The sequence below is a fragment of the Lepidochelys kempii genome, chromosome 3, assembly GCF_965140265.1.
Source record: "Lepidochelys kempii isolate rLepKem1 chromosome 3, rLepKem1.hap2, whole genome shotgun sequence".
In the NCBI taxonomy this organism is placed as follows: domain Eukaryota; kingdom Metazoa; phylum Chordata; order Testudines; family Cheloniidae; genus Lepidochelys; species Lepidochelys kempii.
In genome coordinates this window covers 35,811,742-35,827,750 of record NC_133258.1, presented here as the reverse complement: position 1 = coordinate 35,827,750, position 16,009 = coordinate 35,811,742, and the positions used below count along the sequence as shown (strand labels likewise).

Here is a 16,009-nt window from a genome sequence, read left to right as displayed (position 1 = left end):
CTAATAATTTTGGTGTTTTTCCTATTGAAGAGATATCAAAATTATTACCAATAACATGAAGCCCAAATTTTGGAACTAGAGCTCACACTGAACCAGGATTTTTTTTTTTTCAGGGCTAAAATACCCTTCAGAAATCTCCTGAATGAAAAGTGGAACTGCTCTAAATGCTGAGTTTAGAATTCCTCTAGTATCAGCCACTGGATACATTACAAAAATCTATATTTGCAACAAAGAGATCTGTTAAATCAAATCAGTTTGTAAACTCATTTGTACACTTCTAAACACACACACACCTCTTGATGTCAATATTACTCCTGAGGGAATTCTGCACCAAAAAATAAAAATTATACACACAATATTGTAAAATTCTGAAAAATTCTGCAAATTTTGTCAATAAATAAATGTGACTCCAGCATAGCAGTGGGGAGCACAGGCCACTGGCTGCATTGAGGTGGGAGATCACCCTGAAGCCCCCACCTCCTCCGGGGACTCTGCAGTAAGGCTGCACCTGACCCTGCCCCAGAAACATCCTGGGGACCTGCCCCTCTGCTCCAGGTGCGGGCAGGCAGACTCAAACCATCAGGATCCAAGTATGGAGGGGCTTAGTGTAGGGGTATCCAGCTTTGGAGTGAGAGGTTTCTGTGTGGAGCAATCTGGGTGTGGGCAGCTCAGTGGGAGATCTGGATGCACAGGGGCTCGCTGCGGGGTTCTGGGTGCAAGGGCAATCAGACTCTGCAGGGGATCCAGGTGAATGTGATGGGCCTCAGCAAAGGGGTTGGGGGGGGAGCTCAGTTGCAGTGTCTGGGTGCCAGGGGAGTGGAGCTTGATGGGGTGGGGGTCCAGGTGCAGCTGGTTGGGGAGAAGTGGCATCGGGTCTAGGTGTGGGGTCTCATCAGAGGGATCCAGGTGTAGGGGGGATAGGGCTTGTCAGGGTGAGGGTTCAATGGGCCTCCTTAATGGGGGAGCCACAGCTGCTGCTGAGGGGACGCCACATACAGGGATCCCCCTTCCCCCTGCTATTCCCCAATTCCCTTTTCTTTTCATTCTTCCTCCCCTTGCCCTATTCCACCCCCCTTCCTTCCCCACTGCCTCTTCACCCCAACCCCTCACTCCCCTTCCCTCATATCCCCCATCCCTCCCTCCTTACTCAGCCCCACCTAGGGCATTCACAGTTGCACAGAAAAGAGGAAGGCTCCCAACACACAGAAGGGGATCACGACTGGCACTAGGACCCAAGAGGTGGCGTTCAGCTGCTCATTCAGTGGAGCAAAGAGGCTGCCTCCTTCAGCTGGGCAGCTCTGTGCTTGCAGTAATGGGGGGGGCAGTGGCACATAACCCTGTGTGCCCCCCCATGCCTCACCTCTGTTTGGGGGGGCATCCATGGTCCTCCTTCCCCACATGGCTTCCCTTTGCTTCCCTGCCTTTTTCAGCAGGGAAGCACAGGACTTCTGCGGGAGGGCTGTTTTCTGCAGGCGCGCAGTCATGCAGAATCCTCCCAGGAGTAATTTAATATGTCAGTAATATATCATATAAATTCCATAGGGCTGTTGCCTTGTAGATTTTCAAAGTTATTGTTTAAACATACTCCGAAAACCTTGAAGTGCCTGGCATATCACATTTAACTCTGTACATTTCTTGTATAAATTTGGTGTGATATGAAGAAAGAACGGTTAAGGAAAAAGATTGGAACTCTTATATTATTATTCCCAAGAAGGCCTTTAGCTCCAGAAAAGAGCACAGTTTCAAATAAAGGTGGCTAAATCTTCATTAGACACCTAAACATAGTCACCTACATCCAACAATTTCATACTTAATATGGGTATTCAGATGCCTAAATATAAATGTTAGTGCCTAAAGTTTGGCAACCGTTGAAAGTTGTGCCTACCTTTGTTGAAGTGTGAGGAAATCAGGCCACAAGCAATTAGAAGTCTGATATGGCAAGTTTCCTATGGATAGGAGTCCAGTGCCTAACTTAAGCATTAGCTGTGATTATAGCATTTTTAGGGTTTGGATTCATTTTTCAATTGTTAGGTATTATTAAATGACACATATACCTCTCAGGCTGAAGTTATTTTAATAAGCTTTGAATCACAGAATTTACAGGTGATAGAATACCCTATTAGGTCACCTAGTCCAACTCCTTGGCAGCATAGGACTATGCCTTATTGACTATGATTATGAACCCGTGAAAACACAACTCAGAAAATAAGTTTCAAAAATTCTTGACATAAGTAAAATTTAAAAAAATAGATTAGAATTTAAACAAATATTCCTTAAAGAGCAAAGTGGGATGTTACTGTGGGTGCTGATATCAAGAAGTAAGCTATAGTATTTAGCCTCCCAGATCTTCCAGAAAAGCTTCTCTAATTATTTACCAGGAAAAGTGCCTATGCTGATATTAATAGGGAAAATTGTTTCATAAATCAATTTTGCACTAACCATATAAACAAAATGCATCTCGTATTGAGATGCTATTACTTTGCCTTGTACCTCAAAGGATAAGGTGAATTGGTATTCAAGAAAAAGGGTTGTTCTTTGTTCTCTATACTCAACATGACAATCTATTATCAGAGAAATTATAAGCACTCATATAAAGTACATTGTCCTTGACCCTTGCACAGATGCACAATTGAAAGGAACCTCCCCCTCCATCCTCTATCTCTCCATCGAGAGCCAAGAAACATTTACCCGATCTATCCCCATCATATTGCTGTAATCTTCATCTTTGCCCTTCTCATCCTTTTCCACTGATCAAGCCAGGTCTAAAATTCAGCCCTGATCCTGCAATCAGCTCTTCATGGATAGACCTTTGCACCTGTACTGAACCCCATTGACTTGATCTACCAAGACACTGCCTCTAAACTCTGCTCAGGGTCTATATCTTGTCTATCAGCCCCAATTCAGTGTTGATTGTTATGTTCACAGCATACAGAGATAATAGGTGAAAATATAAAATCTTCTTGCTGAAAGGCTCAACATAATGCTACTTTATTTCATAGAATTCAGAACAACATACAAGAACCCAGAAAACACAGACAAAAAACAGACTGCTCCCTATAATACAGAGACACAACTCAAGCCACTGGTTCTCTGCAGAAACACCCAGATCATATGCTTCCCTAGAAAGCCCCCATGCCAGCAAGCAGGACCAGGAAAACTGAAGTGACAGCTTGTAATTTTTACACAGTTTTCAATACATCCCATGATTAATCCTATCCCTAGTGAGTAGAGTTGCCAACCCACCAGGATTGTCCTGAAGTCTCCAGGAATTAAAGATTATGTCTGTGATGAAGCCTTCAGGAATAGGTCCAACCAAAATTGACAACCCTTCTAGTGAGTAAACTGTTTAAATTTAAGCATATGCGCAAACATATTGCTGAATCATGGCCTAAATGTGTAATAAATTGGAAGCCTTTCCCTCAGACCTACTAGAAGGGCAAAGGAGCTCTCTTTTCTTTCCACCCCAGAGCCTCCAGATTGTTGTGTGACAGAATCTATTACTGTATCCTTTGTCAAACCTATTGGTTGCTGTTGGGGTAGGGAGGGTAGAGTGTCTACTCTATTCAGCCACTCCTCTAGCCACTCTGCTACCAGTGGCATGAACAGGACTTGGGGGTACTGTTGTCTTCTATTTTCAGGCTTCACTTTTTGGAACTCTTCCACAGTAGATTCATTTGTTTCTATTTTTACTATTGTTCAATAAAAAGAACAACAATGCAAAGCTTTGGGCACACTTTACAATCTTTTTAAGATATACTAACAGCTACCCAGACCCAACAAAATTATTCTAAGATCAGTGCTTGCCTCTAAAGCTGCCGAGTGGAACAGACATCATTCTTTATCCTATTTATAATCTACTCTTTATTATTTTATTCGTTCCCAAAACTGTGCTAGGCACTTTGGAGAAACACGTGTGAAGGCAAGCTCTCTGCCCCAAGCAAGGAGTGTTCAGTCTACTATTCAGTTTATGCCATGGGATGGAGACAAGAAACAGGGAAGGTATGAGACAAGATAGGGTAAGGATTACAATAGTAAGACCACATGGTCAGAGAGGGACCTGAAATTCTCGTAGTTCCTGAGAACCAGGCTGTATATGTTATCTGTGTGTGGTTATTTTTTGGAAGTGGGCAGGCTGGATAGAGGATGCATGCTTTATCTTAGTCTTTGTCATTTCCTTCGCTCTCTTTATCTGTTCCACTCCCCTGTCACATTCTGTTGAAATTTACCAGCTTTTGACTATCTGTGTGTCAAGGACTGTTTGATTGGATTTCAAAATGCAGAACCAACCATTAATGACCTAATTCTCTCCCATATCACAGAGTGCTTTCTGAGAAAAACAGACTGATTCCTGTACCTACACAGAGAATTAGCTCTGACCCCAAGGACAGATAGTCTGAAGCTACCTCAGCTGGAGGGAAGGAACTGGAGATATATAGATGGGGTTAACAATTAAGTCACTATCTTTGCCCATACACTTGTTATCTGTTCCCCAGCACGTCATCTACATTCTCTTTTTATTCACAAATAAATACCAGGCAGACTGCACATTATGCCTTTAGCTGAATGAAAGAAATGAGTTTTATCATCTTTGACTCTCCACCACACATTACCATCTAACACACACAGGCTATATCTGCGCTTAGCATGGCATGCAGAGCACAGGCACTACACATGTAGCTACATGGAGCAGTGAAAGGCTCCAGCAGTGGGGAAAGGCCCTGGCAGCTCCCCACAGCTGGAGCCTTTCACTGCCAAGGAAAGTCTCCAGCAGCCAGCAAACAGTGGGAAAACGCACCTGTTGGCCCTTTGCCAAATGGTCAACATCTATACCCGAACAAATTTCTGTGCAAAAATCTGTATTTGCTTATACCCCGACTAGTTAAATGACATTTATAAAGGTGCATATCAAATTATGAATAGGGAAATTACTATGCAAATTGAATTATGTAATGTTAGTAAGGGAGTGGCTATGCTAATACCTGCGTTAAGCATCTGAACACGTCCAGGGTAAGTTGGATATTTCCAGAACTCTAAACAGAGTCAAATGGAAATGAGTGCTCATGCAGTTAGTAAAATGCTGAGCCTTCTCTCCTGACAACTCTGACTCCATTTTTCTGAGACCCTTACATACTTGCTTTGGCTTGTAAATCTTTTCTATCTGCCATCATATCTTTAGCAGCTTTTAGTAATAAACTCACGGTTTCTGACTATCTAATTTTGTAGAATGTTTGTCCTACATTATAATATTAATCCTTTTAATGCTGACAAGAATGAATAAATACCAGGAGTAGTGTGAAATGAATGAAAGGCAGGAGGTGAAGTATATGTACTATAGCCATTTCATCATAGGATGTCAAAATGAAAAGTGATGTGCCTTTCCCCATTATGTCATACTAATCCACCTTTGTCCTTATATAAAGTAGAGCTGCTCTTTTGCATGTAACGTGTTCAATAAGTAATAGTGCTCCAGACATGGTAAGTGCTCTGCTTTAATTTTTACATCACAAGACACTGTGCCGTGTATAGGCAGTCCAGAAAATTATCTACATTACTATGTATATTATTCTAAATGTATTAACATTTGTTCATAATTTGTATTATGTTTTTTTATATCACTTAATCTCCCATTGATATTACCTGACTTTAAAAACTATACCAATTACACAGGGAAGACAACTTGAAAGTGCACAGAATTCCAGCAGGAAACAGTGCATTGTAATGCATATCCTCAATTCTCTGCAGGATTCAGCAAACTGCAGATCAGTCAGGGTAGACTCTGCAGGGAAACAGGGTACTTTTCAGCTCTCTGTACTGCATATAATCATGCATTATATGATGCAGAAAGATATATTATTGTGTGTCAAATGAGCCTAGTGCTCCTCTTCTCTGTTTTCCCAACATCAGATATTGCAAAGTCAAAAAGGCTAAACCAAACTTGCTATGTTTTTGGAGCTGAAATTGTGTTGGCAATGTGCTGTATATTAAATTTTAAAGTGTTGCCTGTCATCACTGACCAGAGGCAGTTTCCTGAATAAGAAAGCATTTGGTGCCAAGGGTCACCTCATATTACAGCTCAGCCCCCATAACTTCACTTACACCAAACTCTGAGTATAAAATACAATATTGTAAACATCACCAGGAGGTATAAATATAAATAGATATAAAGACTGGTATACAAAACTAAACAATGCAGCTGACTTTAGTAAACCCAATAACACATTTTACAGATCCTACAAACATGGTGCTACCTTATAAAAATTCTTACAGAAGTGCACTGGCAGAGTAATGACTTTGAATTTCACGAAGGGAGTATCTCAAAATCACATGGCTAGTCAATGGCACAGTCTGAATAGAACCCAGGAGCCCTAACAATGAGAGCATTGATCTAATGTCACTGCCTAATCTACAACTGGACAATTATTTCTGAGATATAAGCACACAGTGAAAATGCAGATGATTCAGAGCACACTGATGTAAAGTGGATAATGGAAGTCGATGGGCACTGCACATTGAATACTGAGAAAGAAAACGGATGAAGATTAAACTGAGGCTCTAGTAATAAAGATTGAATACGAACCCAGAAAAGACCCCTATGCATTGGGAGCCATGTTCCAAGGCAAGACCTTGTAGCTTCTTTTTAACATGATTTAAACTAACAGACATACTTTGTGTTAATTTGTAGCCTGTAATACTTTTAATTTGAATGACTTCACTTTTTAGGCAATTATAAATTATTCCAGTGCTACAGGTGTGGAAGCCATAATGGTAACTGATTCCATTACATTGTAATTATTCACAGCTCAAACTGAGAAAATGGTTCCAGAAAGGAAAACTGCAATGGCATAGTATTTTTAGTTCACTGCCACACCTCTCACCTGTCCCTCATTTCATATGCAAATGTTCTTCCATTCCTCGGAAACCTGATGTTATTACTCTATTATTAATGTAAACTATTTACAGTGCATTAGAAGTGCTAACCTATGAAACTGTAGCTATAGAAAATGTTGCTGATCCCCAAAAAATGAACCCATAGCTTCTCTCTCCTTTTAAAACATTTTAACGGTGAATTTAGTGCTTGTCAAAATTATCACATTCACAGAAGCTCACAGAAAGGTGCTGCAGCAGCCATCAAGTTTTCCCACATTGTCCCACTACCTTTGACCAGACTTAACAGACCACTGTTAGTGTTCAAAAAGTGATCATTTATCAGGCTGATTCCATATGTGATTTTTATATTAATAATACTGAGCGCTTATGCATGGTCTTGGATCAAAGTATCTTAAAGTATGGGATAACTTAAGGGCCAAATTCTGGTTGCAGTGAAATAATTTAATGTTTTGTCATTCCCATGAATGGGACCAGGGTTAAGTCCTAAATAATTAAGCCTCAGTCATTAATTGTTAATCTTAACAGAAAAAGTAATCAAAAGGAACTCAGCATGGAGCAATGATTTTTTTTTCTGATTTATCCTCCAAGAAGTGGTTTGAGACCGTCATAGAAAACAGAACTGTATCTAACTATAAGAAGCTACCCCAATGAGCATACTTTCTTATAGGCCATCAAACAATCAACAAATGTTGATCATTTTTTAACATTGCCGATCTGGTTGGATTCAAGCAAGTGATCAAAAGAAGAAATTCTCCATATTCTGCTACAAAACCTCTGAGCCAGTTGTCCCACATCTGTTAAAGCTGCTTGTACTCTTTTTGTTTTGGGGGTTTTTTTTTGGCCCCACATTCTTACATAGTTATAGTCTCACCTTTGGGATTCAGCAGGTTGAATGGTATATTCTCTGCAATTACCCTTATGTGTAGGAAAAACCAAGCTCTAGCTATTGGATTTACAACATTGGTGAGGTTAGCAATATTAAATGCTGATGCAATATTTGTCTACTGCTCACATGACAATCATGATAATACAGTAGAAGTCTCTCAAATATATAGCTTCTATGAACAGAGACTGTATTATCTTGGCAGACTTATTCTTTAACATGTACTCATGGGGACTCTAGGGTGTTTCTGTGAAGTACAGTTGTCAAGGTTCCTCCCCCACTCTGAACTCTAGGGTACAGATGTGGGGACCTGCATGAAAAACCTCCTAAGCTTATCTTTACCAGCTTAGGTCAAAACTTCCCCAAGGTACAAAATATTCCACCCGTTGTCCTTGGACTGGCCGCTACCACCACCAAACTAATACTGGTTACTGGGGAAGAGCTGTTTGGACGCGTCCTTCCCCCCAAAATACTTCCCAAAACCTTGCGCCCCACTTCCTGGACAAGGTTTGGTAAAAAGCCTCACCAATTTGCCTAGGTGACTACAGACCCAGACCCTTGGATCTTAAGAACAATGAACAATCCTCCCAACACTTGCACCCCCCCTTTCCTGGGAAATGTTGGATAAAAAGCCTCATCAATTTGCATAGGTCACTGAGAACAATGAAAAAGCATTCAGTTTTTTTTACAAGAAGACTTTTAATAAAAAATAGAAGTAAATCGAAATAAAGAAATCCCCCCTGTAAAATCAGGATGGTAGATATCTTACAGGGTAATTAGATTCAAAAACATAGAGAACCCCTCTAGGCAAAACCTTAAGTTACAAAAAAGATACACAGACAGAAATAGTTATTCTATTCAGCACAATTCTTTTCTCAGCCATTTAAAGAAATCATAATCTAACACATACCTAGCTAGATTACTTACTAAAAGTTCTAAGACTCCATTCCTGGTCTATCCCCGGTAAAGACCAGCATATAGACAGACACAGACCCTTTGTTTCTCTCCCTCCTCCCAGCTTTTGAAAGTATCTTGTCTCCTCATTGGTCATTTTGGTCAGGTGCCAGCGAGGTTACCTTTAGCTTCTTAACCCTTTACAGGTGAGAGGAGCTTTCCCCTGGCCAGGAGGGATTTCAAAGGGGTTTACCCTTCCCTTTATATTTATGACAACAGTACTTTACATTTAACGATAATGTCTCTAAGCCCTGGTCTACACTAGGAGTTGAGGTTGAATTTAGCAGCGTTAAATCGATTTAACCCTGCACCCGTCCACATGATGAAGCCCTTTTTTTTCAATGTAAAGGGCTCTTAAAATCAATTTCCTTACTCCACCCCTGACAAGGGGATTAGTGCTGAAATCGGCCTTGCTGGGTCAAATTTGGGGTACTGTAGACGCAATTAGATGGTATTAGCCTCTGGGAGCTATCCCAGAGTGCTCCATTGTGACCACTCTGGACAGCACTCTCAACTCAGATGCACTGGCCAGGTAGACAGGAAAAGGCCCGCAAACTTTTGAATCTCATTTCCTGTTTCACCAGTGTAGCAAGCTGCAGGTGAGTGCAGAACTCATCAGCAGAGGTGACCATGATGGAGTCCCAGAATCGCAAAAGAGCTCCAGCATGGACTGAATGGGAGGTATGGGATCTGATTGCTGTATGGGGAGAGGAATACATGCTATCAGAACTCCGTTCCAGTTTTCAAAATGCCAAAACATTTGTCAAAATCTCCCAGGGCATGAAGGACAGAGGCCGTAAAAGGGACCTAAAGCAGTGCCACATGAAACTTAAAGAGCTTAGGCAAGCCTACCAGAAAACCAGAGAGGCAAATGGCCACTCCGGGTCAGAGCCCCAAACATGCTGCTTCTATGATGAGCTGCATGCCATTTGAGGGGGTTCAGCCACCACTACCCCAGCCACGTTGTTTGACTCATTCAATGGAAATGGAGGCAACACGGAAGCAGGTTTTGGGGACGAGGAAGATGATGATGATGAGGTTGTAGATAGCTCACAGCTAGCAAGCGGAGAAACCGGTTTTCCCGACAGCCAGGAACTGTTCCTCACCCTGGACCTGGAGCCAGTACCCCCCGAACCCATCCAAGGCTGCATCCCAGAACTGCCAGGCAGAGAAGGGACCTCTGGTGAGTGTACCTTTTAAAATACTATACATGGTTTAAAAGCAAGCATGTTTAATGATTAATTTGCCCTGGCATTCGCAGCTCTCCAAGATGTACTCCCAAAGCCTTTGCAAAAGTTTGGGGAGGGCAGCCTTATTCCGTCCACCATGGTAGGACACTTTACCACTCCAGGCCAGTAGCACGTACTCGGGAATCATTGTAGAACAAAGCATTGCAGTGTATGTTTGCTGGCATTCAAACATCCATTCTTTATCTCTCTGTGTTATCCTCAGGAGAGTGATATCATTCATGGTCACCTGGTTGAAATAGGGCGCTTTTCTTAAGGGGACATTCAGAGGTGCCCGTTCCTGCTGGGCTGTTTGCCTGTGGCTGAACAGAAATGTTCCCCGCTGTTAGCCATGAGGACGGGGGAGAAGGGAGGGGCTAGCCACACGGTGCAGGGAGGCAAAATGCGACCTTGGAACGAAAGCACATGTGCTATGTATGTAATGTTAACAGCAAGGTTTACCCTGAAAGAGTGGACCCATTGTTCTATGAAATGTGTCTTTTTAAATACCACTGTCCCTTTTTTTTTTCCTCCACCAGCTGCATGTGTTTCAAGGATCACCGGATCTTCTCCTTCCCAGGGGCTAGTGAAGATTAGAAGGCAAAAAAAATGCACTCGTGATGAAATGTTCTCTGAGCTCATGCTGTCCTCCCACACTGACAGAGCACAGATGAATGCATGGAGGCAGAAAATGTCAGAGTGAAGGAAAGCACAAAATGACCGGGAGGAGAGGTGATGAGCTGAAGAGAGGGCTGAAGCTGAAAGGTGGTGGCAGTGTGATGAGAGGAGGCAGGATTCAATGCTGAGGCTGCTGGAGGATCAAATTAATATGCTCCAGCATATGGTTGAGCTGCAGAAAAGTCAGCTGGAGCACAGCCTGCCGCTACAGCCCCTGTATAACCAACCTCCCTCCTCCCCAAGTTCCATAGCCTCCTCACCCAGACACCCAAGAATACGGTGGGAGGGCCTCAGGCCACCCAGCCACTCCACCCCAGAGGATTGCCCAAGCAACAGAAGGCTGGCATTCAATACGTTTTAAAGTTTTAAACTTTTAAAGTGCTGTGTGGCCTTTCCTTCCTTCCTCCACCACCCCTCCAGGTACTTCTCTCCTCCACCACCCCTCCCGGGCTACCTGGGCAGTTATCCCCCTATTTGTGTGATGAATTAATAAACAATGCATGAATGTGAAGCAACAATGACTTTATGCCTCTGCAAGCGGTGATCGACGGGAGGAGGGGAGAGTGGTTAGCTTATCGGGAAGTAGAGTGAACCAAGAGGCGGGGGGTTTCATCAAGGAGAAACAAATAGAACTTTCACACCGTAGCCTGTCCAGTCGTGAAACTGTTTTTCAAAGCTTCTCTGATGCTCACCGCACCCTCCTGTGCCTCAACCTCCCACCCTGCCATAAACGTCTCCCCCTTACTCTCACAGAGATTGTGGAGCACACAGTAAGCAGTAATAACAATAGGAATATTGGTTTCGCTGAGGTCTAACGAAGTCAATAAACTGCGCCAGCGTGCTTTTAAACATCCAAATGCACATTCTACCACCATTCTGCACTTGCTCAGCTTGAAGTTGAACAGCTCCTGACTACTGTCCAGGCAGCCTGCGTATGGCTTCATGAGCCATGGCATTAAGGGGTAGGCTGGGTCCCCAAGGATACATATAGGCATTTCAACATCCCCAACGGTTATTTTCTGGTCTGGGAATAAAGTCCCTTCCTGCAGCTTTTGAAGCAGACCAGAGTTCCTGAAGATGCAAGCGTCATGTACCTTTCCCGGCCGTCCCACATTGATGTTGGTGAAACGTCCCTTGTGATACCCCAGTGCTTGCAGCACTATTGAAAAGTACCCTTTGCAGTTTATGTATTCGCCGGCTTGGTGCTCCTGTGCCAAGATAGGGATATAGGTTCCGTCTATGGCCCCACCACAGTTAGGGAATCCCATTGCAGCAAAGCCATTCACTATGACCTGCACATTTCCCAGGGTCACTACCCTTGATATCAGCAGATCTTTGATTGCGTTGGCTACTTGCATCACAGCAACCCCCACAGTAGACTTGCCCACTCCAAATTGATTCCTGACTGACCGGTAGCTGTCTGGCATTGCAAACTTCCACAGGGCTATCGCCACTCGCTTCTCAACTGTGAGGGCTGCTCTCATCTTGGTATTCATGCTCTTCAGGGCGGGGGAAAGCAAGTCACAAAGTTCCATGAAAGTGCCCTAATGCATGCGAAAGTTTCGCAGCCACTGGGAATCGTCCCAAACCTGCAACACTATGTGGTCCCACCAGTCTGTGCTTGTTTCCCAGGCCCAGAATCGGTGTTCCACCCTGCCCCATTAGCACCATGATGCCCACATTGCCAGGGCCTGTGCTTTGAGAGAAGTCTGTGTCCATGTCCTCATCACTCTCGTCACCACACTGACATCGCCTCCTCGCCCGGTACCGCTTTGCCAGGTTCTGGTGCTGCATATACTGCTGGATAATGCGCGTGGTGTTTAATGTGCTCCTAATTGCCAAAGTGAGCTGAGCGGGCTCCATGCTTGCCGTGGTATGGCGTCTGCACAGAAAAAAGCTGCAGAACGATTATCTGCCATTGCTCTGATGGAGGGAGTGGCGACTGATGACATGGCTTACAGGGTTGGCTTACAGGGAATTAAAATCAACAAAGGGGGTGGCTTTACATCAAGGAGAAACAAAAACAACTGTCACGCAGAATGGCCCCTCAAGGATTGAACTGAAACCCCTGGGTTTAGCAGGCCAATGCTCAACCCACTAATCTATCGCTCCCTCTGGTATTTCAGGCAGGACTGAATCCCCATTAAGGTTTTCAAGGTGCCCCTGACAGACCTCACCAAAACGATTGTCAGCTGTTGATTTCACAGAGGGAGGAAGGGAAGGAGAAGCAAATGAATACAAAACAAATCTGGTCTATTTCTTGTTTTGATCCACTCCATCTATCTTTTACATCTTTGGCTGGCAGCAGACGGTGCAGTAGGACTGCAAGCCATCCACATCTCCTGGCTGCTCAGCAGAAGATGGTGCAATAGGACTGCTAGCCATCCTCATCTCCTGCAAGCTCACCATAAGATGGTACAATAGGACTGCCTGCAGAACTAAAGAGAATGACCTGGTCAAGTCACTCCTAATTTAGTCCCTGCACCCATGTCTGCCCAGGTGCTCCTGACTGACCTTACTGAGGCAGCCATGAGCACCTCAAACATGAGGACGATAGTTTTCAGGCCTGTAGCACCTTTTGCTGCCACAAGGCAATGGGTTGCTGCTGCTGTGTAGCAATGCAGTACTGCGTCTGCCAGGACCCAGGAGATATACGGAGACAGTGAGCTGAGCGGGCTCCATGCTTGCCATGGTATGGTGTATGCACAGGTAACTCAGGAAAAAAGGTGCAAAACAATTGTCTGCCATTGCTTTCACGGAGGGAGGGAGGAAGGGCCTGACGACATGTACCCAGAACCACCCTCGACAATGTTTTAGCCCCATCAGGCATTGGGATCTCAACCCAGAATTCCAATGGGCAGCGGAGACTGCGGGAACTGTGGGCTAGCTACCCACAGTGCAACGCTCCAGAAGTCGATGCTAGCCTCGGTATTGTGGAAGCACTCTGCTGAGTTAATACACTTAGAGCATTTTGTGTGGGGACACATACAATCGACTATATAAAAACAATTTATAAAAAAAGACTTCTATAAATTTGACCTAATTTCATACTGTAGACATACCCTAATTGTGCAGTAGTCAAATGGACCTTCCTTTATTCTCCTTTGCTATTACAACAGCATTGCTTAATTGTCTATTACTCACCCACTAGTAAATTTCTGCCTCTCAAGCAGAGTCATGTCCATTGATTTCACCAGTTCCCATTTAACTTTCAGTGGAATAATAACCTAAATCATATAAAAATAACGAGGAGCCCTTGTGGCATCTTAGAGACTAACACATTTGTTTGAGCATAAGCTTTCATGGGCTAAAACCTACTTCATCAGATGCATGGAGTAAAAAATACAGTAAGCAGTATATATATTACAGCACATGAAAAGATGGGAGTTGCCTTACCAAGTTGGCAACTCCGATCTTTTCATGTGCTGTAATATATATACTGCTTACTGTATTTTTCGTTCCATGCATCTGATGAAGTGGGTTTTAGCCCACGAAAGCTTATGCCCAAATAAATGTGTTAGTCTCTAAGGTGTCACAAGGACTCCTTGTTGTTTTTGCTGATACAGACTAACATGGCTACCATTCTGAAACCTAAATCATATAGGATAAATTGAATCACCAAGGAGAACAAGATTGGTTAGAACTGTTATTTATACCTGGGCCAGATTTCAGAAGAACTCATCTCCCACTAAATTTAGTGGCCAGATTTTCAAAAGAACTCGACAGCCAGCACCTCTTTGTTCTCTAAGAGTTGATGAGTTCTTCTGAAAATCTCACTAATAATACTACTGGTATCACGCATGGAGCTTTACAGCCCATAGTCCCGGCTCCCAGGAATTTACCATTTAAGGTGCTGATCCAGCCGCAATTTATACTCAAATGTAAAACTCCCTTTGACCCTAATGGGAGCTGAATCCAGCTCTTAGCTTATCTTAATAGTGAAGCTTTTTTGTTTCCATAGAAGCTGAGGATGCTCAGCATCATTCAGGGAGCAATCAGCACTGGGACACAGTTAGCCCTAAGGCCCTGATCCTGTAAAAATACACATACTCACATTTAATTTTACTCATGTTGATTTCAGTGGAAATACTTACAGCGCCAAAAGTTAAGCACATCTGTAAGTCTTCACAAGATCGGTACCTATGGGCTTCATTCTGCTCCATTAAAATTAAAATTAGACAAAAAATTACCCATGAATGTTATTTTCTAAAATAGATCTCCCCGAAGATGGATGAAAGTTGAGATGGATGGAGGGACAGCTGCCTGGATCTCTCTTCTGCATGCTTGTTTACAGTTATCACCATTAACTGACTTTTTTTAAAAAAAAATGCTCACTCCCCTCACCCCATTTTATTTTTATAAGAAAAAAAATTCTGTATTCAAACACACAGCCCATTTCAAAGCTACAGTGGTAGCCAGGAAATACTTTAGAGATCAGGTGAAATGAATTCAAGAAGAGTGAAAATGGTCTTTGGTTCTGCTCTGTTACCTTTTCCTGAAGAATCACTGCAGAGATGTGAATCATCTTCATCGTACTGTGCTTTGTTTCTTGCGGGCATTTTCACAGATCCCTCCTGCTTCTTTTGTCTCCCCGTTTCAGAAGCAGGCATTTTTCCCTTGGTCACTGTGACATTAAGGGTTTAATAGCAGCTGGAACATATAGTGGGGAAGGCAGCATGACTGAAAAAAAGACACCTTGTAATGAGGAATATCAATTAGGTAATAAAGTCAAGAAAAATGGAAAAACACAAGGAGCTTCAGCTCACTTGGCTTAAAGCAAAAACATAGCTTTTACTATTATAACAACTAAAATCCCTACTTTAAATAAACTGAAAACCAGCTACACACAGACAACAAGGTCATTTGTCTTTATAGGGAAAGTCTCTTTCTGGAGAGAAGGAACAAATAAGACACTTAAAAACTATCAGAGGCTAACAATTTTTAAAGAATCCATTAATAACATAATAGAAATAATTGCATAAAACACTAGTGGAAACAATTGCTTCTGGACTAGCTGAGATATACATCAAAATGATAAATATTGTCTTTGTAAAGTATATGAAATATTGTTTTACCTCTCCTAGTTAGCCCTCTTAACAAAACATGCCTTCTATTTACATTTAGAAAACTAAATGATTGTGTTTCATGAAGAATGAAAGACCAAACACATTGACAATGCTGTCTTTGTTCTTACATTTAATTCCTTTCTTTGGGAACTACAGTTAGCGTCTACATTTATGTTAAATAACAAACAAAAAATACAGGAAAATAAGAGAGATGTATATTTTAAAGTTATGTATTTTTCTTGCAAAAGGCTTTTGACTGAATGATCTCCAAGTACGCCAGTATGGCCAATCTCCACATAAGATGTTAAGTCTCA

At 42.7% G+C, this 16,009-nt stretch overlaps 1 long non-coding RNA gene across 1 annotated transcript in view; it reads right to left on the bottom strand.

Annotated features, from left to right (window-relative positions):
- Nucleotides 1-15,196, bottom strand: part of LOC140908144 (uncharacterized) — a 70,880-nt gene extending 55,684 nt beyond the window's left edge. Inside the window, exon 1 of the long non-coding RNA XR_012157777.1 lies at nt 15,119-15,196. This is a non-coding gene — a long non-coding RNA (uncharacterized lncRNA). The remainder of the gene's footprint in view (nt 1-15,118) is intronic.
- Between the last annotated feature and the right edge of the window lie 813 nt (nt 15,197-16,009).